The following is a 13,408-nucleotide window of genomic DNA, read 5'->3' as shown; positions in this document are numbered from 1 at the left end:
CTCTCTGGCTGTGGAGTTTCATCCTTCAGTTTTGGATGGAGAGCACTCATTTTCTTTCTGGGCCCAAATGAAGTGCAAATACTTTAAACCGCCATCAAAAGCCAGGTGGGTCAGGTGCTATCAGTGACTAATCATGAAGCTGATCTCCTCCAGTCTCTGCACCCACCATGAGGGCAGCCCTTCCCATCACCTCCCCTACCCGCTGCAGGAATTAATCTCTCAGGCCGTCACACTCCCAGTGCATTTTCTTTTTATACCTCCATGTGTCACTTGGGGCTGTCTGCCTTGAATTAGAGTTGTCTGTGTACCTGTGCCTGGCAGCCTCCCCACGACTTGATGATTTGAGTGTCTGAGTGACAGAGCCATCTCTTTTTCCGTTTTCTATTCCTCACAGCACACTGCTCAGTAGTTTACATTTAGCTACTCAATGTGTGTTTTGAATTGAATGAAATGCAACAACTGGGATTTGGAGTTGCTGGATGAGGGTACTTGTGTACCCTCAAAAATATAAGAACTTGGGTAAGTTTCACAATTAGGCTGAAGTGGTTGTTAACAGTGAGCCCATGAAAAGGGCTACACATATAGCCTGAAATTTTCTAGACCGTCTTGGGTCAAAGTAACCTATCTTGTTCTCTGAGTATATGCACAATTTTTTTTTTTTTCAGGCGGAATCTTGCTCTGTCACCCAGGCTAGCGTGCAGTGGCATGATCTTGGCTCACTGCAACCTCCGCCTCCCGGGTTCAAGCAATTCTCCTGACTCAGACTCCCAAGTAGCTGGGACTACAGGCGCCTGCCACCACGCCCCGCTAATTTTTCTATTTTTAGTAGAGACAGGGTTTCACCATCTTGGCCAGGATGGTCTTGATCTCTTGACCTCACGATCTGGTGCCGCCTCGGCCTCCCAAGTGTTGGGATTACAGGCGTGAGCCACTGCGCCCAACAAATTTTACACCAGAAGTTCCTAATTTGGGACTCCGAAAGGGTAATGGCCATATCTGCGGCACATCAGTATAACACTAACGACAATAGGAATGGTAGCCAATAAACATGTGTCAAGTGCCGAGTGCAGAGTTAAGTAAGCACTCTTTCCTATAGTGTAACAATCACACGAGGCACTAGGTAGAGAAGTTAGGTGGCATCTTGATTTGTGGCTTTGCCATTTATATGTTTTTCCTAATGACTTTTTGGACTCCGACCTGAGGCTATTCATTGCAGGCTCAGCCCAGGTCTGACTTGGTAAAAGAGGAAGCAGGAGACAGGTTTGCTGCAAAGCTGAAGGTGAACTCTCCCACATCTGATCTGATTTTGGGTTTCTGGGTTGATCAGTGTGTCACTCACAGCAGCTGTCAGCTGTTAATGTAGTCAACAACTTGATGCCATCCGAACCACTAGCTTAAGTTCTTCCAAGGAGGCCTGAGGGTTTTCTTTCTTTTCTAGCAACTCAAAAGACCCTGTTTATTTATTTTATTTTATTTATTTATATTTTATTTTTACCCTGCATTCAAGCTAACAAGTTATGAGCCCTGTGCTTAAGAGTTATTAAGTATGTGCTTTGTATGGTGTGGAATATTCTTGGCCGGACACAGTGGCTCACGCCTGTAATCCCAGCACTTTGGGAGGCTGAGGTGGGCAGATCACCTGAGGTCAGGAGTTGGAGACCAGCCTGGCCAACATGGTGAAACCCCGTCTCTACTAAAAATACAAAAAAATTAGCTGGGCGTGGTGATTCGTGCCTGTAATCCCAGCTACTCCGGAGGCTAAGGCAGGAGAATTGCCTAAACCTGGGAAGCAGAGGTTGCAGTGAGCCGAGACCACGTCACTGCACTCCAGCCTGGGCAACAAGAGCAAAAATTCCATCTCAAAAAGAAAAAAAAAAAAGTGTGGAATATTCTTTGGCTTCTTGAAACATGCCGTGTTCTGCTGGACGTTGTCATAAAGTCAAGGCAGAGAACATCTGAATCTTGCTGTCTCAATTTCTCCTATCACACTTCCTGGGAACTTCTCCTTCATATCCCATCAAGCCCAGCTCCTGGGTTAATAGTCCATCTCGAATTTCCAATAACCTACTGAGAAATCTGTTTCTTAATAGGTGAGAAGGCCAGGCGTGGTGGTTCACGCCTGTAATCTCAACACTTTGGGAGGCCAGCGTGGGAAGGTCACTTCAGCCCAGGAGTTTGAGACCAGCCTGGACCACATAGACAGAATCTGTCTCTTCTCCTCTCCACTTAAGAGAAAGCCCATTCTCCAGCCCAGGACAGAAGATTGCAGTCATGAATTCACTCACTCCACAAATATTGGTTGAATGTCTTCTCCGCAGGGCATGATTGCAGGTGCCAGGGTTGCAAGAGTGACTAAGGGAGAGGGGCCCTGCCCTCATGGGGCCTCACTCCAGAGGGGGTAACTCACCTCCAAGAGGCCAAGCCCTGGGGCCTGGTGGGGCTGGGAGAGTGGGGACAGTGGGATTACCCACACGGCTGCAGTGACCAAAGGCCCTTCTCTCCTGGCCACTAAGGACTAATTAATTTAGCAGCAGATGCTTCGGAAACAAGAGTTGAACCTTTGCTGGTAGATACAGGTGTGATCTTGTTTCTTAGAGACCTCATAAGTCAGCATGAAGGAGTTCTCCCCCTCCAGCCCTGTTTCTGATCCTGCACCAACAAAAGCCTTTGTGCAGAGGCCACTTCGCTGGTGTCAGCATGACTGAAAACACAGCAGAGCTACTCTGGAGTGATCACTCTGTGAACTTTGATCAAAACGACGCACAGTTCCAGCCCAAGTGCCAACACCTTCCCCTTCCCTGTTTCTCCACAGCCAGCCTCTGAGGACACTCCAGAAACTCTGGCAGGTGCTGCCCAAAAGGCCAGCCTGTCCAAAGTGCCAGAGGGCCAAGGAACAGTTGCAGGCAACCTTCCAAAGGAGAGCATGCCAATACTGCTTGTGTGTCTCGTGAGAGAGAGGTGTGAGGCCTCCCCTGCTTTGACAGGGCCTAACGTGGGTCTGTGAATGAACAGAGAGCAAAAGTGGGCCCTGAAATTGGCAGAGCCTCTGATTTCCTGAGTCAGCGCTGGCCAACAGGTCGGGAAGGGGGAGACTGAGAAAAACGATGCAGCTAGCACATTCTTAGTGAAATCTTGGCTGGATTTGACAGACGTTCAATGACTCCTCTTCCCTCTAGACCTATAGCTCACACCGAAGGAAAAGGAAGATGGTGAGCCAAAACAGAAGTCAGAAATGCAGGCAAGAGGTGTCTGTTGGCTAAGGACGGTCTTTTATAAAAGCAGCATTGCCTCAGAGAAGGTCCTTGACATTTATGTCTCATGAGCAATGCAGATATCAGACCTTAGCCACCAAAAAGTGGCCCCATGGCCATCTCTAACCCTGACCTGTGCATTGGAAGGAGAAGCAGTTCATGCTGGAGGAAGGGACAGCATAGTCTCTGACCCCAACACTTAGGATGAGGGTATACTGTACTTTTTTTTTTTTTTGAGATGGAGTCTCACTCTGTCGCCCAGGCTGGAGCGCAGTGGCACGATCTCGGCTCACTGCAACCTCTGTCTCCCAGGTTCCAGCGATTCTCCTGCCTCAGCTTTCCGAGTAGCTGGGATTACAGGTGTATGCCACCATGCCCAGTTCGTCCGTCTGTCCTTCCTTCCTTCCTTTCTTTTTGTATTTTTAGTAGAGATGTGGTTTCACCATGTTGGCCATGCTGGTCTTGAACTCCTGACCTCAGGTGATCCATCAGGATCACCTCAGCCTCCCAAAGTGCTGGGATTACAGGCATGAGCCACTGCACCCGGACATATACCGTATTTTGAACTAAATTTCTCCCAGCCTATGTCAACAACACTTGCCATAGTTCCTTGTTTTCCTGAGAGAGACAGTAACTGCCATCTTCCCTCTGTAGAAGGAGAGCCTAAGGCAGATATGAGGTACTGTGTCCAGCATCAGTAAGTCTTTAGAAAATCAAAGAATAAAATAAATATCTTCTTCAGGGTCACCTCTTACAAAGACCTGAGCCACCAAGAGTGTCAGAATGGCACAGCCTCAGCCAGACATGGTGGCGCAGGCCTATAATCCCAGCACTTTGGGAGTCCCAGGTGGGAGGACTGCTTGAGCCCAGGAGTTTCAGACCAGCCTGGGCAAGATGATGACATCCCATCTCTACAAATTATTTTTTATTTTTTTGCCAAGTGTGGTGGCATGCGCTTGTAGCCCCAGCAACTCAGGGAGAGGCTGAGGTGGGCGGATCCCTTGAGCCCAGGAGTTTGAGGTGCCAGTGAGCTGTGATTGCATCGCTGCATTCCAGCCTGAGCCACAAAGGGAGACCCCATCTCTAGAAAAAAAAAAAATGGGACAGCTACTATGGAAAGCAGTGTGGTGGGTCCTCAAAAAAAAATTAAACAGAATTACCATATATTCACCAATCCTACTTCTGGGTATTTATCCAAAATAATTGAAACCATGACTTCAGTTGAAAGGAAATAATTGTGGCCAGGCGTGGTGGCTTACGCCTATAATCCAAGCACTTTGGAGGCCAAGGCGGGTGGATCACCTGAGGTTGGGAGTTCAAGACCAGCCTGACCAACATGGTGAAACCCTGTCTTTAAAAAAAAGAAAGAAAGAAAGAAAGAAAGAAAGGAAATAATTGACAGGAACTCACGAAGATAATTGTATATACCCAGGTTCATAGCAGCATTATTCACAATAGCCAAAAGGTAGAAGCAACCCAAGTGTTCATGGATGGATGAACAGATGAAATGTGGTATACGTAAAATGGAATGGAATATTATTTAGCCTTAAAAAAGGAAGGATGTTCTGACACATGCTTCAACATGGATGAACCTTTAAGACACTATGTTAAGTGAAATGTCAGTCACATGAGGACAAATACTGTGTGACTCTACTTATGTGAGGTGTCGAGGGCAGTCAAATTCATCGAGACAACAGCAGAATGGTGGTTACTAGTGGGTAGGGCAGTGGAAAATGGGGAGTCAATGTCTAATTGGTCCCAGGCTTAGAACCTGGGTGACGAAATAATCTGTACAACAAACCCCCGTGACATGAGTTTGTCCATACAACAAACCTGCACAGGTACCTGAACCTAAAATCAAAGTTTTTATTTTTTTTTTTAAAGAAAGGAAAGTGCCCTTTGCAGTTCCACACAGAGGCTCCAGCATTGGGCTGAGATAATGCACTGGTTTTATGGTTATCGGATAGCTCATTAGACATAACCAAAGCTGCTCTTCCTCCCTGGTCTTTCTTTCCTCTGTAACTGAGTCATCACCCTTAGAGGCAGAAGAAAGCAAATTATTGCAGGGCTTCTTTAGCATTGGGGTGGGAGGAAATATTAAAACATGCATGGTAAAGATGTCACCTTCTTGGTGGTAGAAAAGCCCTCTTGAGCAAATCTGCATATATTTGCGCATATATATATATGCACACATACACCCTAACCTGAAGGGGACATCCAGCCCTTCCCACTTACAAAAAGACAAATCCTTCCGATGTCTCTTTTACAGGGTATGTGGAGAATAAAAATTTAACTATTGACCGGCACGGTGGCTCACACCTGTAATCCCAGCCCTTTGGGAGGCCAAGGTGGGAAGACTGCCTGAGGTCAGGAGTTTGAGACCAGCCTGGCCATCATGGAGAAATCCCGTCTCTACTAAAAATACAAAAAAATTAGCCGAGCGTGGTGGAGTGCACCTGTAATCCCAGCTACTGGGGAGGCTGAGGCAGGGGAATTGCTTGAACCATGGAGGTGGAGGTTGCAGTTAGCTGAGATCACACCACTGCACTCCAGCCTGGGCGACAGAGCGAGACTCCATCTCTAAATAAACAAATAAATAAATAAACTATTAATGTTCTAGAAATCTATAGGGAAAAAAATCACCAAATGAACATACCATTTACATTTTAATTTTAAACATGGCATTTTTAGTGTAATTCTTTATAGGTAGATAAGAGCATATCTTGAAGACTGTTTCAGGGAGGGAGAAGGGGAAATAGTAAAAGGTAGCGTCAATCCTGAATCCTTATTTGAAAAGGAGTCTGGATTTACTGTTTTCTTCTCTAATTGTGTGCTGAGCACTAGTTCTACCTTACTGTAGCAAGAGGACTCACAGGGTTTGGAGAAACTGGGCTTCATCTTTTTGCAGGATCATCAGACATTTTCCAGGGGGCAAATGGACAACACGTTGGAAAATATAAAATCATGTTTGTTTTACCTTAGGAAACAACTTGAGTGTCTGGAAGACGAGGCTCTGTGGCGCGTTGTGTAACCGGCCCGGTGAATCACGTTGCACAGACAAGCCCCGCAGGCTTTTACTGCAATAATAATCTTGATCTTCTTATTCAAACACAAGTAACAACCGCAGCCGGCTCCAAGTCACGTGTCCAGGTCACATGGCGCTCAGAGCAGAGGCCGACGGGCGATCGTTAGCGACTGCTGACTCCCAGGGAGAAAATCCTGGCTTTAAAGACACGAACTCAGTTTTTATAAAACAACGAGGACTGCAAGAGAAGGCACTGGAAGTGAGGGTAGGGTGTCATTCTTTTTAAGTGCTCTCCAAGGAAAGGAAAAGAGCCAACACACACTCCCTGCTTTCGCTCGTCTCCCAGAACTTTGCAAACTTGCCCAGCGGAGCCGCCTTTTCCAAACCTGCAGGAGCCCTGGGCTGCAGCATCCTCAGCTCGGGTCTGGGAGCCCGAGAGAGGGGCGGGCTGACTTGGCTCTGGGTCCTGGCCCTTGGGAAATGGAGGGCTGAATTCAGATCTGAATTTAGTAGAAAGCCAAGTTTTCTTTTCCTTATGAAATTAATGCTTCTGGGTGGATGGTGTTTGGGGAGGGCAGAGGGGTGAGAAGCACTGTGAGCTTATGGGGTCCGTCTGGACTTTTGGTTAACATGAAAAACAACATCCAGAATGTGGCTCCTTTAAGGTTTTCTGTGGTAAGAACAGAAACTGCAAGGCCTCTGCCTACCTGAATGTCTCCTTGTTCAGCCTTTTGAATTTAGAAAGATGTTCTTTCACTTTCTCTAACTTGTGTGGTGTTACTTTGTGCTTTCAAAAACTTCGGTGATCGAACTGAGTTTGTTTAATTTAGTGTGGAAGTGACAATGGTGGGTGTGAATGGAGAGTTTAGAATCTGCTGGAGGGAAGGGGTAGGTAAAGTACAGATGAAAGGCTTTAGCAGAAAGTCGACAGCATTTTTTTTTTTTTTAACAATCTAAGTGTGTTTTATTTAACATTGTATAGAAAGTATTTTCCCCAAACGCTGCAGTACAGATGCAGCCTTACAAGAAAATCTACTGGTGTAGTCTGGAGACTTAATCCTATTTCATTTAGCTCTTTTCAGAGAGAACAAACATACAAAGAATTTCACTGTGTCACTGAAATATAATTATTTCATGAATTGTTGTTAGGAAGTTTGGTTTTCTCACTCCTCTCCTTTTTGTCCATCCCACCCTCTTCAAAAAGCGAAAATACGCCTGTAATCCCAGCACTCTGGGAGGCCAAGGTCAGGAATTTGAGACCAGCTTGGCCAACATGGTGAACCCCATCTCTAATAAAAATACAAAAAATTTAGCTGGGTGTGGCGGTGGGTGCCTATAATCCCAGCTACTCGGCAGGCTGAGGCTAGAGAATTGCTTGAACCTGGGTGGCAGAGGTCGAAGTGAGCTGAGATCACGCCACTGTTCTCCAGCCTGGGCAACACAGTGAGACTCCATCTCAAAAACAAACAAACACTAACAAAAAATAAAACAAAGCTAAAATAAGAGTATGTGAGCCAAAGGGGTGAATCTAGGTTTCATTGGGTCTGAAGCTTATACAATTTGGAAGGAAGAGAATATAAACTTAGACATACAAAATTAGGTATTAAAGTATCACCAAATTTAGAAAAACATAATTAACTGACTAACATATCTCTAAAATCCTTTCTATCCCACATTTTGGGGCAGATATTCATTGATGGTCTCTTATGTCACTGAAACGTGAGAACTTTCGTCTTGACCAGTGATCCGTTTAAGTGTACCTACGATTGGACAAGTTTGATGATTGGAAAACTGCCGCAGACTAGTGTAGGACCCTATATCACAGCTTGTATTCCCCCTTGCTCTGGGGACATGCTCATATCATATGATGCTTGGGTCTGAGCCTTCACAACTCCATGCCAGCTAAGTTGGCATGTGGGTGGTAGGAATATCCCTGGAAACCTTTTCTAAGCTGTAGCTTGGCTATATGTAAGTGACTGCATCAACCAGGTGCAGCGGTTCATGCCTGTAATCCCAGCACTTTGAGAGACCAAGGCAAGAAGATTGCTTGAGCCCAGGAGTTTGAGACCAGCGTGGGCAACATGGCGAAACCCCATCCCTACAAAAAGAGAAAAAGAAAAAGAAAAAAAAATTAAAAAATTAGTTTGGTGTGGTGGTGGTACGTGCCTGTAGTCCCAGGCACTTGAGAGGCTGAAGCAGGAGGCTTGCTTGAACCCGGGAGGTGGAGGCTGCAGTGAGCCCTGATCGCATCACTGCACTTTAGCCCGGTGATAGAGCGATACCCTGTCTCAAAGAAAAGAAAGAAAGAAATTGACTGAATCAATAAATCATAATCAACCCAAAGCTAAAGATATCTCTAACTTGGATTCTTTAGCTAGGTCCCCAAAATGCCCATGGCCATTCCAAAGCCACCCAAAAGGAGAGAAAATATGGCCAAATGGAATTCAAGGTGGAAAGCGGCAGTGATCTGAAGCAACTAAGCATCTTACCATTGCAGCGTTTGTAACAGTGAGTGACCATATGAACAGGCTGCTGGGGCCCTGGCATGGGCCTCCCATGGGGGTGGGTGAAGTGAGAGGCCTGAGGTTTCTTTTTTTTTTTTTTTGTAATGCATCTTTATCACTTTATTCAAATCTTCAAAATAGTCTTTATGCTACATTTTTAGTTTAAAAATTCCCCAAGTTAAGTGCACCGCAGTGTGTGTAGAGAGAGACATGCAGTGCTGAGCTTCCGTAAGTCAGTGGTGCAAATACCACATGTACAGAACACACAATTTAGGTGAACTGAAATTATAAGATAAAATAAAATCCAATTTCAGAAAACAAAAATCAAAACATTAAGCATCCCTGAAATATTCTTAACCCTAATGAGGTTTCACTGGACGCAAGTCATTTTGTAGTGAGGCATTCACAATATGACCCCATTAACCCAGTCTAGGAATTTTGGGGAGCCGAATGAGTGGCTGCATCAGACTCTCTGACAACAAATGGTAACCAATTTTTCATTAACTTCATGGTAAATCTGCTTCTAGGGACCCCGGGTTCGCAATAAGTGTTTCAAAAAGTCATTTTCTGGGCTCTAGAAAAGTTGAGTATGTTTGTTTGGGGTGAACTTGCTCTCTGGACATGTTATGTGGAATAGTTTGTCAGTGTAAATTCTACTTAATAAAAAGCCTCTGTTGGGATGGCAGGACTCAGCCCCAGGAACGGTTCCTCTGGCAGCCAGGCACCCGGGAAAACCATGTGCAGGGAAAGGGCAAGGGGAGCAGAGGGGCGACTCGGCTGTTGTTCCAGACTCATTCTGTGCACAGCCCGCTATCCGAGTGCTGGATCACACACATCACACCCTTTTCGCCTCAGGACAGCCCTGCGTAGTGACTCCTATTATTACTCCTGCTCTACAGATGAGAGATGAAGTCTGAGAGAGATTGTTTCTTGCCTATACATGGAGGGAGTGTTTCAAAGCTGGAGTTCAAAACCAGGTGTGCCTGCCTCCCCTCAGCTCCGCTGGTGCCTTCGTGGCACAAAGCTGACCTTGAACCTTGGGTGAATCGAATGCAGCCCAGGCCTTCTGATCCTTTCTGTACTGGAGCTGACTTTATTTGCAACCTTATCTGGTTATAGCTCCTAGATCTTTAGTTCTGTTCCTGCAGACCATGATCTCATTGCCTGCTAAAATCATTAGGGATTGCAGCCGACAGGATTCCCTGACCAGTTTTAAAGTTCCACTCCTCCCCATTGGATGGTAATGATATTTCCTGCCTTTCTCTGCCCGTGCCCCCTTGCCCTGACTAATGCCATACTTCACTCTGGGCACACCACCCCACTGACTGCCTCTAGAACAGGCCCTATGCTTTTGCCTCACGCACAGCAGAAAGACTCACCTTGCTGAATCACTCCCTTAGCTTGTCAGGACAGTATTTTGATTCTGGAAAGGCTTATGAGCGTGCTGTTTGTGGGAGGAAAGGAGGCTGTCAGTTCAGGCAATCTGCAAATGTGCTAATTAGCTGGATGGAAGAAGCCCGAGTGCAAGCAGCGGCCTCTCCCCTCCCGGAAGAGCTAACCCGTCCAATACAGTTTCCTGCCTAATGTCGCCATGCTCTGCCCTGGGCCGGGCTGTGGACAGAGGCTAATGAGCGTTACTGATTTTTTTTGCTTAGAGTTTTTCAACCTCAACGCTACTGACATTTTGGGCCAGACTGAGAGGTAAGTGAGAGAGCTTCCTGGGCATCATAGGGTGTTTAGCAGCCTCCCTGGCTGCTACTCAGCTCCTCTCCCCACTCCCACCTAAGTTGTGATGATCAAAAACAGCTTCAGACATTGCCAGATGTCCCCTGGGGGTCCAAGTTGCCCCTGATTGAGAGCCACTGCTTGAGCTCTGTTGACAGACTTTGTCACCATCGGCATCCAGTTCTGTAGATTCTTGAAGCACAGAGGCGGGGGGCGGGGGGAGGTAGTGTGGGTTTTGACATGCTGATAGGAGGCCGATGCAGGAGTGGGAGAGTTGCACACTGCACACAGAGCTAATCCTCTTGGATGAGAGTATTGTGAGGAAAAAGGTAATAATACCTGTGAGTAGAGATGCATTCTCATTTCCCCATGGTCAGAGTGAATCTGAGACAAGTGGTTGCCTGAAAACTTCAGCTTATGGTTGAGGGTTCTCTGGTCAGAGATTGGGTTGGAATCCCTGCTCCCTAATTAGTCTTGTGACCTTGGACAAGTTACTTTATCTATGCCTCAGTTTCCCTATTGTAATATGTAACAATAATATCTATATAGTAGAGGTGTTTTAAGAATTATGACCAGTAGTTCATGCCTATAATCCCAGCACTTTGGGAGGCTGAGGTGAGCGGACTGAGGTCAGGAGTTTGAGACCAGCCTGGCCAACTTGGTGACCCTGTCTCTACTAAAAATACAAAAAAAAATTAGGTGTGGCGGCATGTGCCTGTAATCCCAGCTACTCGGGAGGCTGAGGCAGGGGACTCGCTTGAACCCCGGAGGCGGAGGTTGCAGTGAGGCAAGATCACACCACTGCACTCCAGCCTGGGCAATAGAGCAAGACTCCGTCTCAAAAAAAAAATTAAATGACAGTGCATTCATTGGTTACACAGTGTAAAACACGTTACACTGGTTAAGCACTTGATACATAGTAAATGCTTAACCAGTTTAACCTATTTTTAAAATTTCTGAACAAATCTCTGATTTCTTATTTTTATTTTTATTTTTTTTGCGAGTCTCCCTCTGTCACCCAGGCTGGAGTACAGTGGCATGATCATGGCTCATTGCAATCTCCACCTCCTGGGTTCAAGTGATCTTCCCTCCTCAGACTCCTGAGTAACTAGGACTACAGGTGCAAATCACCATGCCAGGCTGAGTTTTTGCGTTTTTTAGTAGAGATGGGGTTTTGCCATATTGCCCAGTCTGGTCTTGAATTCCTGGGTTCAAGTGATCCATCCGCCTTGACCTCCAAAAGTGCTGGGATTACATTCATGCGTCACAGCGCCTGGCTGTTTTTGTTTGTTTTTTAATGATACAGATAAATATATTTCTCCCCAGATTCTTCAGATAACTTTGCCAGCCTCCTGGTTTGTTGATCTGGAGACAGTGTACTAAACATCAACTTTAGAATCTCCTTGCTTTTTCTTTTTTTGAGATGGAGTCTTGCTCTGTCACCCAGGCTGGAGTGCAGTGGTGTGATCTCGGCTCTCTGCAACCTCTGCCTCCCAGATTCAAGCAATTTTCCTGACTCAGCCTCCGGAGTAGCTGGGACTACAGGTGCGTGCCACCACACCTGGCTAACTTTTGTATTTTTATTAGAGATGGGGTTTCACCATGTTGGTGAGGCTGGTCTTGAACTCCTGACTTTGTAATAGCCCCTGTCTAGGCTTCCCAAAGTGCTGGGATTATAGGCGTGAGCCATTGTGCCTGGCCTTTTCTTTTCTTTTTTCTTTTTTTTTTTTTTTTGAGACAGGGTCTCACTCTGTTGCCCATGCTGGAGTGCAGTGGCATGATCCCGGCTCATTCTAACCTCTGCCTCCCAGGTTCAAGCAATTCTCCTGCCTCAGCCTCCTGAGTAGTTGGGATTATAGGTGTGCACCACCATGCCTAGCGAATTTTTGTATTTTTAGTAGAGATGGGGTTTCACCATGTCTCAAACTTCTGGCCTCAAATGATCCTCCCGCCTTGGACTTCTTAAGTGCTGGAATTATAGGCATGAGCCACAACACCTGGCCTCCTTGCTTTTTATGGGAAGTACAGACACCATCTCCTTGAGAACCTCCATGGTTGTAACAAAGCTGCACTCTCCTGAGAAAGGTCAGTCACCACCAAGGACTGGGATCAGCGTTCTTGGCTGCAGGTCTCTGCCCTAAAGTGTGCTTGCTTTGCTGGTACAGGGTGTTTTACAAACACATTGAACTCCATCATGCCCATGAAAGGGTTTATTAATGCATTCAGTTACAAATGAGAGATTTAAAAAAAATAGAAAACAGTGACAAGGTAACGAATGCTTCCCTTGTGTATGGACTGAGTCATTCGACATTAGGAAAGGTTCTAAAGCACAAAGGGTAAGTGTGTAATATATAAAGGCTGCCTTACCTCTGTGGTCAACAATAATCAGCAACGGATGCAAAAAGCAGTAGAGAAACTCCAAAGGATTTAAAGTGCCATGGCTTGAAGGCAAGGCATCCGCAGTCTACCAGAGCTGTCCGGAAGAATGCCAGCTGTTTTCCTGGACACTTCGAGCCTAGGAGTGATGAAATGTTTGCCTCAGGCCATGAATATTTCCTCTATGTAAGGCCCCTTTGAATTTGCTTGACTTCCAAATGCAGTGGAGTGGTGGACTCGAAGCTAAGGAGATTCTTAACACTTGCAGATGTTATCTGTCCCAACGGAATTTTCAATGTAGAAAAAAAATGGATTTGTTGGGGAAAAACGTACCTGAGGGTGCATTCCCCTGTTCAGAGGAGGAACATGTGCGTAAATTTAAAACACGCCCGTTTGCTGGAAAGGAGTCTCAGGGCTGCAAGCTTACACTCTTCCCAGGCAACTGAACTGACAAACAGTGCACTTAAGAACCATCTTTCAGGACTTAACCTGCTTCTACGTGGAGCAGCCTCTCAACATGAAGAATC

The 13,408-nt window shown here is 46.0% G+C and overlaps 1 long non-coding RNA gene across 1 annotated transcript; it reads left to right on the top strand.

Moving 5' to 3' along the window:
* Positions 1 to 6,209: 6,209 nt before the first annotated feature.
* On the top strand, positions 6,210 to 11,134 carry LOC116562274. Its single transcript, XR_004273857.1, has 3 exons — positions 6,210 to 6,541; positions 8,655 to 8,784; positions 9,636 to 11,134. It is a non-coding gene; the product is annotated as an uncharacterized LOC116562274 (long non-coding RNA).
* Positions 11,135 to 13,408: the final 2,274 nt, after the last annotated feature.

This window comes from Sapajus apella, unplaced genomic scaffold (genome assembly GCF_009761245.1).
Source record: "Sapajus apella isolate SASKATOON/1434 unplaced genomic scaffold, GSC_monkey_1.0 scaffold32, whole genome shotgun sequence".
Classification (NCBI taxonomy): domain Eukaryota; kingdom Metazoa; phylum Chordata; class Mammalia; order Primates; family Cebidae; genus Sapajus; species Sapajus apella.
The sequence above is the reverse complement of the archived record's forward strand: the minus strand, read 5'-3'. Positions and strand labels throughout refer to the sequence as shown.